Source organism: Heliconius melpomene, chromosome 9 (assembly GCF_056956725.1).
Source record: "Heliconius melpomene rosina isolate 202511_hmr_F chromosome 9, ASM5695672v1, whole genome shotgun sequence".
NCBI lineage: Eukaryota > Metazoa > Arthropoda > Insecta > Lepidoptera > Nymphalidae > Heliconius > Heliconius melpomene.
The window spans coordinates 882,631-894,799 of record NC_140397.1 but is presented as its reverse complement, the minus strand read 5'-3'; the positions used below and the strand labels follow the sequence as shown (position 1 = coordinate 894,799).

General features: G+C 34.0%; 1 protein-coding gene across 1 annotated transcript in view; it reads right to left on the bottom strand.

Annotated features, from left to right (window-relative positions):
- LOC146536101 (IDLSRF-like peptide) overlaps window positions 1–6,741 on the bottom strand; it is a 71,927-nt gene extending 65,186 nt beyond the window's left edge. Inside the window, exon 1 of the mRNA XM_085190367.1 lies at window positions 6,639–6,741. The gene's annotated coding sequence lies outside the window, so the exon portion shown is untranslated. The remainder of the gene's footprint in view (window positions 1–6,638) is intronic.
- Window positions 6,742–12,169: the final 5,428 nt, after the last annotated feature.

The window sequence follows — 12,169 nt, the reverse complement described above, 5'->3', positions numbered from 1 at the left end:
TAACGTTAAATAATTTTAAAATTTATTGCTTAATATAGTTTAAATTTAAATTAAAGAAGCTTTAGCTATTTTTGGTGTTCAGTTCCGCCACTCAACACGTAATGTCTCGAAAATTGAGTGGTGGGTGCCAAAATTGTATTTTGATATCTCATAAATAGCTAATTTTATATTTTTCATTGGGTTCACGCTGTATCCAATATAAAGCAGGGTAGGCAGAGGGAACCTAGTATAAGAACACTCCGTTCCTCTTTCCGCCAAATTTTCAGGACATTGCGTTTTTTGCTTCGATACCAGAGCGATGAAATGAAAATATAACATATTACATTTCCTCTAATGAGAATCGAATCCACAACCTGTCGTGTTTCCAGTCACACACTTGTGCCGCTGCGCCAATACTGGCCTCACATTTAATTCCATGACTAAACTAAAAAATATATGTTAAAGCTTATCAGAAGTTTGAGACATTGACGAAGGACAGTTTCTGATTATATCTTGTATTTCGTTCTACTTGAATTATAATTTATGTGGAAAAATAACTTTTATTCTGGAAGAAAATGTTTTGTGTATTTGTGTGTAAAAACCCCGGTTAAGGACGAGTCGGGTCCACACACAGATAGTTCCGTACCAATTTCATGAGGATTGAGAGCTAGAAAAGAAAATAAAAAAAGAAGATTTTTAACCATATTGTCTTGATAAAAGAAAAAGTAAAAGAAGAAGAAAGAATAAGGTTTATACTCTTAATATAATTCAATATTCATAACTTAGCTAAGTAAGTGACATATCCTGTCATATTAATCACCAGCCCATCAACGGGTCACACGAGACCCTCGTGCATTTGAAACACGCTATACTCGTATACTGCATTTATGTAATAGAAATTGTTTTTACTACTAAATTTAAGCATTACAATTAGAAAGATAACTTTAAATATAATGTGGGTTTGATTCCCACTCCGGGGAAGAAAGAGGAAACGATTCTAATCAACTCATAATATAGTTCTGTATCTTGAACATAGCGGGACAAGCAGAGGGAACTTAGTGATAAGACACTCCGTTCCTATATACCGCTCAAGTTTTGAAATATTTCGTAGCGAAACTTAACGCCACGTTTTATTAATAATGCATTCTCTAGAATAGAAATCGAACCTACAACGTTAACAGCCATACGGTGCCCATATGAAATGTACAAAATATATCTATAATATAGAACAAACAAACTTCCTTAGCTTACTCGTATTTACATCATGTATAGCGTATAGTAGGAATACAACCTAAGACGCAATCTAGGTTCAAAGTAATATGCACTAATATAATAACTTATGACGAGATGAGAATGTTCTAGAATATTCAAACTACCCTCCATGTCGGTCTTGTAGCTTATTCCATGAGTTTAATAAACGTTGAGATTAATTTATTATGTTGTTACGTCACTGTGGTTTGTACGGAATTTTCTATTATAGAGACGGAGAACATAGTGATAAAATATTCCGTTGTTTCAATCTTACTTTGTATCTGAAAAAATATATCTATATATATATATATATATGTTTTGTATATAATAATTGAAAATATGAATTCAATTTAAATATTTAAACTGTCGTAATTATGCGAAAGCGGTCGTGTGAAATCTTGTAATTCAGATTTCCATATAACGCGTTAAGCTGTAATTGCTGTAGAAACGTGCTTTCAATTTAGTACGTGTGTATGAAAGAAGTGTGAAATAACACTTAAAAAAATCTATATTAGTAAAGAAACACTAAACACTATTTTTCCTACTTGCTACAAATGACAACGGGTAGTAAATGAAAGTAGCATAGCATAAAGTCCACGTAAATAGTATTGCGGGAGAAACCTAGTTGTTTGTAAATCCGGTACTTATAAGCCGTTCTGAACTCTGAGATCAATCCTAAGATGCCGTTTTTATAATTTCTGAATGAAAACGGTATCTCAAGATCAATATGAGAACGTTTTAAAAATACGGATATAAGAATATTATTACCATTACATGAAATAAGATCACAAAAAACTATTTTCTTCTATTGTCCAATGATCCAAAGAGTGTTGTTTTTAAAAAATTTCCGTTATAATTCTCGTTAAAATCTTTATAGTTTACCGTGGGGGAATATTTATATTGAGGATCTAGTGTTTAAATACTCCATTTTCCACTTTCCACCGAGTTTTCGAGTGTTGAGTAGCAGAACTCAATGCTGCACTTTCTCTAGCAAAACAAGAAAATGAAAATAATTTGAATATGTGGAGATCGAACCCTACTACATACCTGAATAGAAACCTTCACCTTTCTGAATATAAATGTATCTAGATGACCTTCACCTCCCCGTAAAAAGTAATTAAAAAAGGAAAGGTCCATATAAAAATATCTCTTTCAAAATAAAAATCTAATTTTCATTTGAATTTTGTTGCTCTAAATATGTAAAATTATATTAAATTTTAGCATAAAATATAAGACTCGCATAGTATTATGACCTTTTCGATATCACCCAACCTTTAAAGTTCACTGGCTCGCATCTAATTCGACAAAATACATGTTAAGCTCTTGTATAAACAGTATTTCAAACGATGCATTTTTTAATTTCTTTCTCTATCGTGCATAAAGCAGTTTAGGCAGAGGGTACCTATTGTTAAGGCACTCTTTTCTCCTCGCACCGATAAATTTTCGAGACATTGCATTATTGAGTGGTGAAACTCAACGCCGGCCGCGCTATTTCTTGTATCCGTTGCATTTACTCGGCCCGAAGCATCAACAATGTATTTTATTTATTTTTTCAGTTTCACGCTTTGCCCTAGCGCTGTGGCCAGAGAGAACGGAGAGTTAAACGCCAAGATCTCTGTACATATCTGTTCCGTACTGGGGCAATGATGCTCCTGCCCTCGACATACTTATTGTTACGTGACCTTCCGTAACATCAATACTGTGTTGGCGAAGATCAAACGAGCTCCCTCTACTTCTCTTACCACTTATTCTTGCATCATGTCACATTTTTTGTCATTCTTTCTCCATAGGATATGCAGTCAGTCAGTATAGCTGACCGAATATAGTCATTTTATTATATACATATCAAGCTATTGCATAAATAATATTTCACATGGAATCAACATTAACATCCCATTTATAAACTAAACTGATAGACAACGTACAGGCGAAACTACTAGAAATTTGCTAGAAAATTGAGAATGCTACCAGGAAAAACTAAGAACCTGTACGAACCTCTGCCAAAAAGATTCATTTCTAGCAAAGTTCCATTCATTTCATATTTCGCGGTAATGTAAGAGATATTTATATTCACATCTCAGGGGAGTACTTTGTGTAACGATGCGTTTCTCACATGATGTAGGATGAGGTCATTTGTCTTCTGTTCTTTCATTTAAGACGTGCACTGTGTCAGTAGAAATGTCACTCTCGCTTTTTAGCAAGATTATTTTTTTAATTCACGCTTTATCTTGAATATGGCAGGTTAGACAGAGGGAACTTACTTTTAAAAGTATGTATGTATTTTTATATGGAGTATATTATGAATAATTTGAATTATATATGTGGATATCGTGTTTTTTCTGTTAAATTTCCTTCTTTTCTTTTGCTGTTAATGCTTTGTGCCCTCTCTTCGCTGTTTGGTAGATATTCAGTTCCACTGTAAGCGAAATACTTGTAGGTTCCCATTAGGGGATTGAAGTTGAATATTTTTATTGCTATGCTCTAGTAACGAGCCAAAGTGCGGCGTTTAACTCCACTATTCAGCATACAATAGTCTCGATAGGAATGGATTGCCTTAACACTAGGTTCCCAGATTCCCTCTGCCTAACCTGCTATGCGCAGAAAACAACGTGAAGTTAAAAACCCGTTTGTTAAAAAACTCTTCATTACATTAAAACTCGTATAAAAATATTTTAGTTAATTGAATATTAAGATTTTATGTATGAACATCAGCTTCTAGAGAGAAACTATTTCACCATACGTCGTATATACTCGTATATAGTTTCGAGTAAGTTTAGTTATTTATTAACGAAAGCTCATGCGACGGTAGCTCTTAGATTACATAGATAATTCAGTAATATCATTAAAGGCAGCTTTTTGTGAAGAGTTGTTCTAGTTACGATTTTCTATAAAATTTTCTCTTTGAAATTATTTAAAAGTAATATCTTATCTATCGAGTCGGGCTCACCCACTGAGGCGTCCGTACCAATTTCAGGATTGTGGGTCTTCCCGTATTTGCAACTTATAAAAGTTGAAGTCAAATTATTAACTTATTATTATTATTATCTATATATATAAAAGGACTTGTCCTCACTGACTGAGGTAAGACGCACGCACAGCCTTAACCGCTGATGGTAGAAACGTTAAATTTGGACAAAAGTTTACTTTCGTAATCTGGACATCCACTAAGAAGGGATTTTGAAAAATTTTAACCCTAAAGGGATGAAATAGCGGTTCAAAGTTTTTATGGAAAAAAATTTAAATCGGCACCGATTTTTATAAAATTTGAAATTTAGATTTTTAAAAATATTTAATTGAACACGTGTTTCATTGTTTTCTAGAATTCTCCCCCTAATATTCATAAATGCAAATATTCATAAATTTTCATAAAATTTGAAATTCAGACTCTTAAACGTATATAATTAAACACATGTTGTATGGTTTTCTAGAATTCACCCCCTAAGGGTGCAAATAAGGGGTTGAAAGTTTGTATGGAAAAATATTTAAAACGCCACCGATTATTATAAAATTTGAAATTTAGACTTAAAAATATTTCATTGAACACATGTTTCATGGGTTATTAGAATTCACCCTTAAATAGGCAAGCGAAGCTGCGTGCGTCCGCTAGTAAACTTATAATTGTAAAGAACTACAATTATAAGTTGGTTTTTTTCTATGAAATACCTATTAATTTTCACTTTTCGGACTTTTTTCTTTAATTAATTATATTGTAAGATCTCACTTTGTGCCAAATTTCATAACTGTAGGTCCACGGGATGTACTTTATAGGTTTTGTTTAAATTTAGTTTGTATGTTACATATTCGTATCCTTTGATTGCGTAGTAGCTTAATTTTTCTCTCTGCTTCAAGGGACCACAGAACTGAATATTTTATTGCAATGTCAGCTTCATATCTTTATACAATTTCGAGAGAAATGAAAGAAAAAAAGTCTTGACAGACGGACAACGCAGGGTCTCTATAAAGGTTCTGTTTTACCTTTTGAGGTACGGAACCCTTATAGAGTCCCTGCGTTGTCTATCGAATTAAAAAAACTGCGAAAATTCAAAAACTAAACTTAAAAAAATATTAATCCAAACAAACTGCAATAACCAAGTACAAAATAGAACTTACAAATATTCTATTTCCTAGATATTATCTATAATACATACATACAAACATATATATACAACAATATGCTGATACTAACATGAACAGGCGTTATAAACACGCAATGCTTAACACGCGAAGCAACTCACATACCTATTTTTAATCACGTAGTAGTTACTCTGTTATATTACACCTAAGCTAGGTTTTAAATAAAATAAATCAGCTTCACGCTATATCCCGCACACAGCAGGGTAGGCAGAGAGAACCTATTGTTAAGACATTCCGTTCCCCACTTTTGCCGAGTTCTGGAGGAATTGCGTGTTGAGTGGCGGAACTCGAGCCCGAGCTTGAAACTAGGTTTTAGAATAAACTATTAAACGCTAGCTTCGTTTGCATGAACCATTAGGCCTTTAAATCTCCTTTTTTCAAATCCGTAATAATTTCGAGATATCCTCTATCATTGATAATTATCTGTTAAAAATCTATACTTATGTTATGCTTTAATTGAGCTGAAGAGTTTGTTTGGATGAAGATACAAAACTCAGTAAGTACTAGTTCGGATTGAACCTAACCTTAACCTATAGTTCCTGGGGAGTCACTTAGAAATTAATAAAATAGGAAGCAATTTGACAGTCAAGAGGCGTGGTACCATTAGGGCCAATATAGCGCTATAAGACTTGCTTGTGATTTTATAGTTATAATAAATTACATAAATCTTTAGAATAGAAATTAATTAATATATTGTTTCTTTTTGTCCATCCCTTCCTGGTGCCGAGGCAAAGCACGGAGCTAAGATCCGCCACTCAACACGCAATGCCTCTAGAATCCGGCGGAAAGTGGGGACCGGATTTCGGTTTCCTCTGCCTACTCTGCTTTGTGCGGGATACAGTGTGTAGCTGATTTATAAGATATACAAACATTTTAAGTACCAACAATGCCGAAATATAATTGTATTAATATAATATTTCAGTACCAAAAATGGGTGCCTGAAAATCAAACTCACAACCACGACGAATGGTTGACCCTACACTTAACAATGAAGCCATAACGGCATGAGTTGTGAAAATGGGGGCAAACATTTTAAAGCATTACATTCTATTTATTCTCAACCCCACGAGAGGACCTTTCATAATCCTTTAGCTTATTTAACGTGAAAAACTTTCTACTTGTTGATACACGTGCGCAACAGTTGATTTTCTTTGTTCGGTTCGTACTTATTATAAATACGACCTTAGAGGGTAGTTTCTACGAAAATTACAAACAAAAAAATATATATCGGTAAAATTTTACTATGTAACTACAAAAATATTAAAGAAACTTACCAATATGATGAATGGGGATCGATTTAATTACAATTTCAATATAAACACACAACGCTGTGTTCGCGAGCACACGTCTACTCCCTTCGGCTGTCGGAGCCAAACTGAAATTTTCGTACCTTTACCTGTTACAGGAAGAACTGGGCGGGGGTGGTTCATAATGGCGGTTCCACATTTGATTCTGAAGTGAAAAGAGACAGATATATATGATTTTCTATAAAAACGAGCGAGACAAGCAACAGAATAACAAAGAAAATTTGTTTCAGTTAAATTTTCCCTCAAAATGAAGCTCGTGTGAAAGCAGCTTTACTTAGTGACGCTACATTCGATCACTGATATTAAATTTATGAAAGAAATAAATATGATAATTTTATTTGTTTTCCATATGTTTTTTTGTATTTTATATTTAAATTTAGTATAGAATAATATATGTTTTATTAAAATTATAAAAGAAAGCTCCTCATATAAAATTAAAGCTAAAGTAAGATTTAAGAATAATAATGTCAATAAATAGACACTATTAAGACTTTTTCTTAATATTCATTAAATTTAGAAACAAAATGCCTACATTAAAAATGTTAATGTTTATAAATAAATTTCTAAGAAGTTTTTTTTAATAAAATACAAATAAATCTGTTATTATAACAAAAATTTTAAAAAATATAAAAAATCATTAAGAGCATATAATTACCTATACTAATTGTACATGATTTTATTTAGAATTAGCACTTCTTCATTTCATTCATCTTTGACGATACCATATTTCACGTCACACTTCCCCCCTCCTATTTCTGTCCTTGTCACGTACACATATTGTACATATATATCAATAAGAGGGAAAGAGACGAACATGTTTTACCAAGTTATGAATGGAAGTGTGATTTTGTTTCTTTGTTTTCTTTACAGCTTGAAATGTACACGTTGTACTAAGAGTAACATCGAAATGGCATCAACTCTACAGAAAATTAGAGTACTTTGCTATCCTGCACGTAGCAGGGCAGGGAGGATCTAGTGTTAAGACACTCTATTTCCGTCAAGACACCACTTCCACTTTCCGCTAAATTCTGGAGGCATTGCGTGTTGAGTGGAGGAATGGAACGCTTCGCCTCGTTGCTAGAGCGAGGTCGAGGTTGTTCCTCCTTCTGGTCTCTCTGGCAACCCCTCAAGAGATACAGCGTGAAGCTAAGTAAGTGAATCTCTCTGCATCTCTCTTCGCCTTGTCCACTGTTATCAACCTCTTCATGCTCTCTGGACGACTCTTTATGTGACCTGCCTCAAGTATCACCAATATTCTGTTCTTGGAGAGTCTATCCCTATATTTTTCCCTATATCCCTTAATATTACCTAATAATTATAATATATTCAAAATGAAAATTTCGCAGAACTGAGGGTAATTTAGGTATATTTGTCACAGTGTCAATAAGTCCAGACGTCACATCTATACATTTTCATTCTATGAACATGCAACCATAAATCGTATGTCAGCACAATAACAGCCTACGCCGGAATATTTCGTATTGTTTTTGTTATAAAATACACTCGTAAATTTACGTAAATAAGGACTATAACGTCATAATAACCAGTGGGACGTATGCAGGTTCGAATCCCGCTGACGGGAAAACTTATATTTAAAATGCAGCTTCAGCTTTACAGCAGTCGTGGCGCAGGGGCACATCGGTGTTACTGTTCAGGCGATAGTTGTGGGTTCGATTCCTCCATTCGAAGGAATTAAATATTTAATTTCGTTTCCCCCTCAACATAATCCGTTCTTCCCATGAAGTAGGGAACGAAAAAATTATTACGTAGTTAAAGGTACACTAGGTTCCCTCTGCTTTTCCTACCGAAAAATACTGCACGAAGCTTAAAAAAAGCTTCAGCTTAATTTTTTTTACATATTAATATAGGTTTTTCAATTCCAGTGACGAGAGTCTCCATTTTCTACCTAACTTCAAGACATTGCGTGTTAAATGGCAGAACTTAACGCCGCACTTCCTCTTGTTCCCAGAACGAGTAAACGAAAACAATTAACTCTCCCGAGTGGCTTTACAGATACATAAGTCAGTATGGATTTATTTGTTAATTATCCTTACTCATAAACTATTCAGTGCCAGACGTGACCTAATACAAAATTTAAAACGTAAATTATTGCATACTAAAATAGTCATTAATAAATGTTTGATGAAATTAAATATTGAAAACGTTGATAAAAAAGATAGGATCTGTCTGATTTACTGTAGTAAGTAATACAGAAAGAAAACTAGCAATAAATAAAGACCACAGAGGCCAGTCGTAGCGCAGGGGCTTAAGTGTGTGACTGTAAACGCGACTGGTTGTGGATTCGATTCCCACTCGAGGGAATGAAATGTTTATTTAAATTTATATTCTGTGGGGTTGAGGCAAAACGAGGAGTTCATCCGCCATTCATCAATTCATCATTGAAACATCGGCGGAAAATGGGGAAAGCAAGTTTCTCAATGAAGAATGGAGTGTATGTATGGCCCAAGTGGAAGAAGTGGGTATCATCATAGGAGAAGGATAAAGAAAAGATGCTTAATTAATAAACCAAAAAGGAATGGTAAGAGAGACAAACGGAGATCGCAGTTGACATTTGAGAACACAGAATGAAGATTACGTAAACAGCATGAGGTACCTCGCCATGAGTAGCGCATGTATGAAGAGGTTGATGATAGTGGACGAGGCAAAAGAGATATGCAGAGACGGTAGAGTCAGTCACTCAGTTCTAGCTACCTCAGAAATACAGCTTGAAGCTAAAAAAAGAAAAGAGTAATTGTATTTTATTCCAATCTACATATATAACACTATTAATCAACTCGACGTTGCATTTTCAACAACTTTATATATTTTATTATTCAGTGAGAATATTAAGTTTAATACGTAATAAAAACTTTTAAGCTATTAAATGTTGGAGCTTTAATTAAAATTGAAAAATATTCTCGTTCTCAGTTTTGTTATTACTGAATAAAACTATCTATCTCGGGAATACTTTATAATTGGTTGCGAAATTGGTCAAGCGTGAATCGGACTTGTATATTGTGATATTAGTTAGACTATTCACGTCTATTTATACCTATATTATAAGGTCTAAATGTTCGTTTTAAAGTATAGCTACATAATCAACTGTTTTTATTTGTTTTCAAGATAGGTTAAGCATGACATTTCTATAATTTCAGCTTTACGGGATGATTGCGAAGAATACAGACCGCATTTATCAGGGAAGGCAGAGAAAACCTAGTGTTCAGAAACTCTTTTCCTTTTTCTTTTCAAGACATTGCGTATTGTATTTTTACCACAGCAAGGAAACAAAGATATTAAATTAAACAATCATTCCTCTGTAAATGGAACTGGCAACCAACGCTTCCACAATCACACACTTCAACCACTGCGTCACAACGACCCCTATTCTTTCAAAGGTTAAAATATTTCGTGGGTGTAAATAACGGGTCTCTAAATGTAATTAGGTAGCGCGTTTGTTTCTAAAATTATAATAGTACTCCCTAATTTAAGGCAATTAAAGCATACAATGTATAATATTCTGCTTCGTATTGTGCAATTAATATAATTATGTGCTTATTTATTCATTTTCGTCTCGACACACTTTTGATTATAATTAAAATGTTAAGCTCAAAATGGTTTTGGTTGAGGGTTATTAGTTCGAATCTTATTTAGGGGATGACAAAGTATAAGGGAGGATCGTGAAATCCGAAGCGATGTCTCTAAATAATAATAAGCGCAAAGTACGTACAGATGACTCATAAAAGTTTTTTAATTCAATATAAGTAATAGTATTTCTTTTGAAACAACTTCGGAGGAACAAATATTTTTGCTTTCCAACTGTAAACACGCGGATTCGATTTTATAGTTGCTTATTTAAAACAAATCGATATGATAATTGATATTATTGTTTTTGTTTATTTTAACGTAATACGTTATAATATATTTTAATTATTTAATTAATTTTAATTATTTTCTACTAACGAGGCAAAACGCAGCGTTGAGAGAGCCATTCAATACGATGGAAAGTGGGGAGCGGAGTGTCTTAACACTAGGCTTCCTCTGCCTATACTGCTTCAATCGGCGTGAAGGTGAAAATAAAAGCTGCGTACGTAAATAACTGGTCTATAAAGGACATATTTTCTTGCTTTTTTTTACTTTTCGCCTTTTCGAGGAACCCGAAATCACATTTTGTCAAGTCAGACATTAAAATAAATAATACAAGCAACATGAGTCGTTACAAACTTTCTTCCTGAGTTCATTATAAGTTTAAAACATCCAAAAGTTTTTGTTTGACAAACATATATAACTTTTTTATTAACTAAACAATATATGAATAACGTTTTTATGTTTATAAGTCCCGTATAAGTGTCAGTGTACATATAAAGAAGAAGTAGTGTTACGACTCGCCTGCTTTTTGGCCAAATTGGAGACAGTGCGTATTGTATAACAACATAAAGCTCAACGCCCCACTTTATTTTACCAGAGTAGAAAAATGAAAATAGTTCAAAATAGAAATAGTTAATGCATTTCTTCGCTCTAGTGTCGAGGCAAGGGCGCGGCGTTGAGTTCCGCCACTCAACACGCAATGCCTCCAGAATTCGGCAGAAAATGGGGAGCGAAATATCTTAACACTAGTTTCCCTCTGCCTTCTCTGTTGTGTGTGGGATACGCCGTGAAGCTGAATTTAATCAAACGATGAACATAATTATGCGGTTAAATCAAAACGTTATGGAATACCAAATGAACAGATATGTGGTTTTGACATCTGCTTTTGATTGAAGTGCTAATTGTAATTGAGTGACGCGGACGTGATGCTCTGTTGAGTCTGGCTTCCACCGCGAAAGAGATAGAAAATAGGTTTACATTTCCAGCAATGGAGAGTTGTGTACTTTGGCATTAACTCACTCCGCTCCCTAGAACTAGATAATTTCAATTCTTTCTGCTCGCTCGAGCTGCAATGTTGTCCAGTCGTACATCTATCTTGGAACTTTAATCACAAACAGTGGAAGTTGCAAAGAAGAGATAAAGAGGCGCATGGCGATGGCTAGAACTTCAATAATATGTTCACATGCGATAATAAATATGTTATATAAAAGATTTTCAATTAATTTAATTAGAGATTCCTAGTATGGGTAATTATATTTACTACACGGTTTATACCTCTAGTTTTTTAGCTTTCTGCACATAGTAGGCAAAGGAAACCTGAGAGCCGAGTGTTAAGGCACTCAGTTCTCATTATAGGGAACCTAAGTGCTCTCCACTCTCCGTCAAATTTCGAGACATAGCTAATTTTTTTCTCGTTACCAGAATGAAGAAATGAAAATTTAAAATATTTCATTCCTCTTAGTGAGAATCGAACCCATAAGAGGTTCAATTCGAGGAAATGAAGGCAAAGTGCGGCATTGAGTTCCGCCACTCAACTAGCAATGCCTTAGTTTCCCCCTACCAAGCTATATGCGGGATAAAGCATGAAGCTATATATTATATTTAAAAATAAAGGTTGTTAAATAAAACACAAA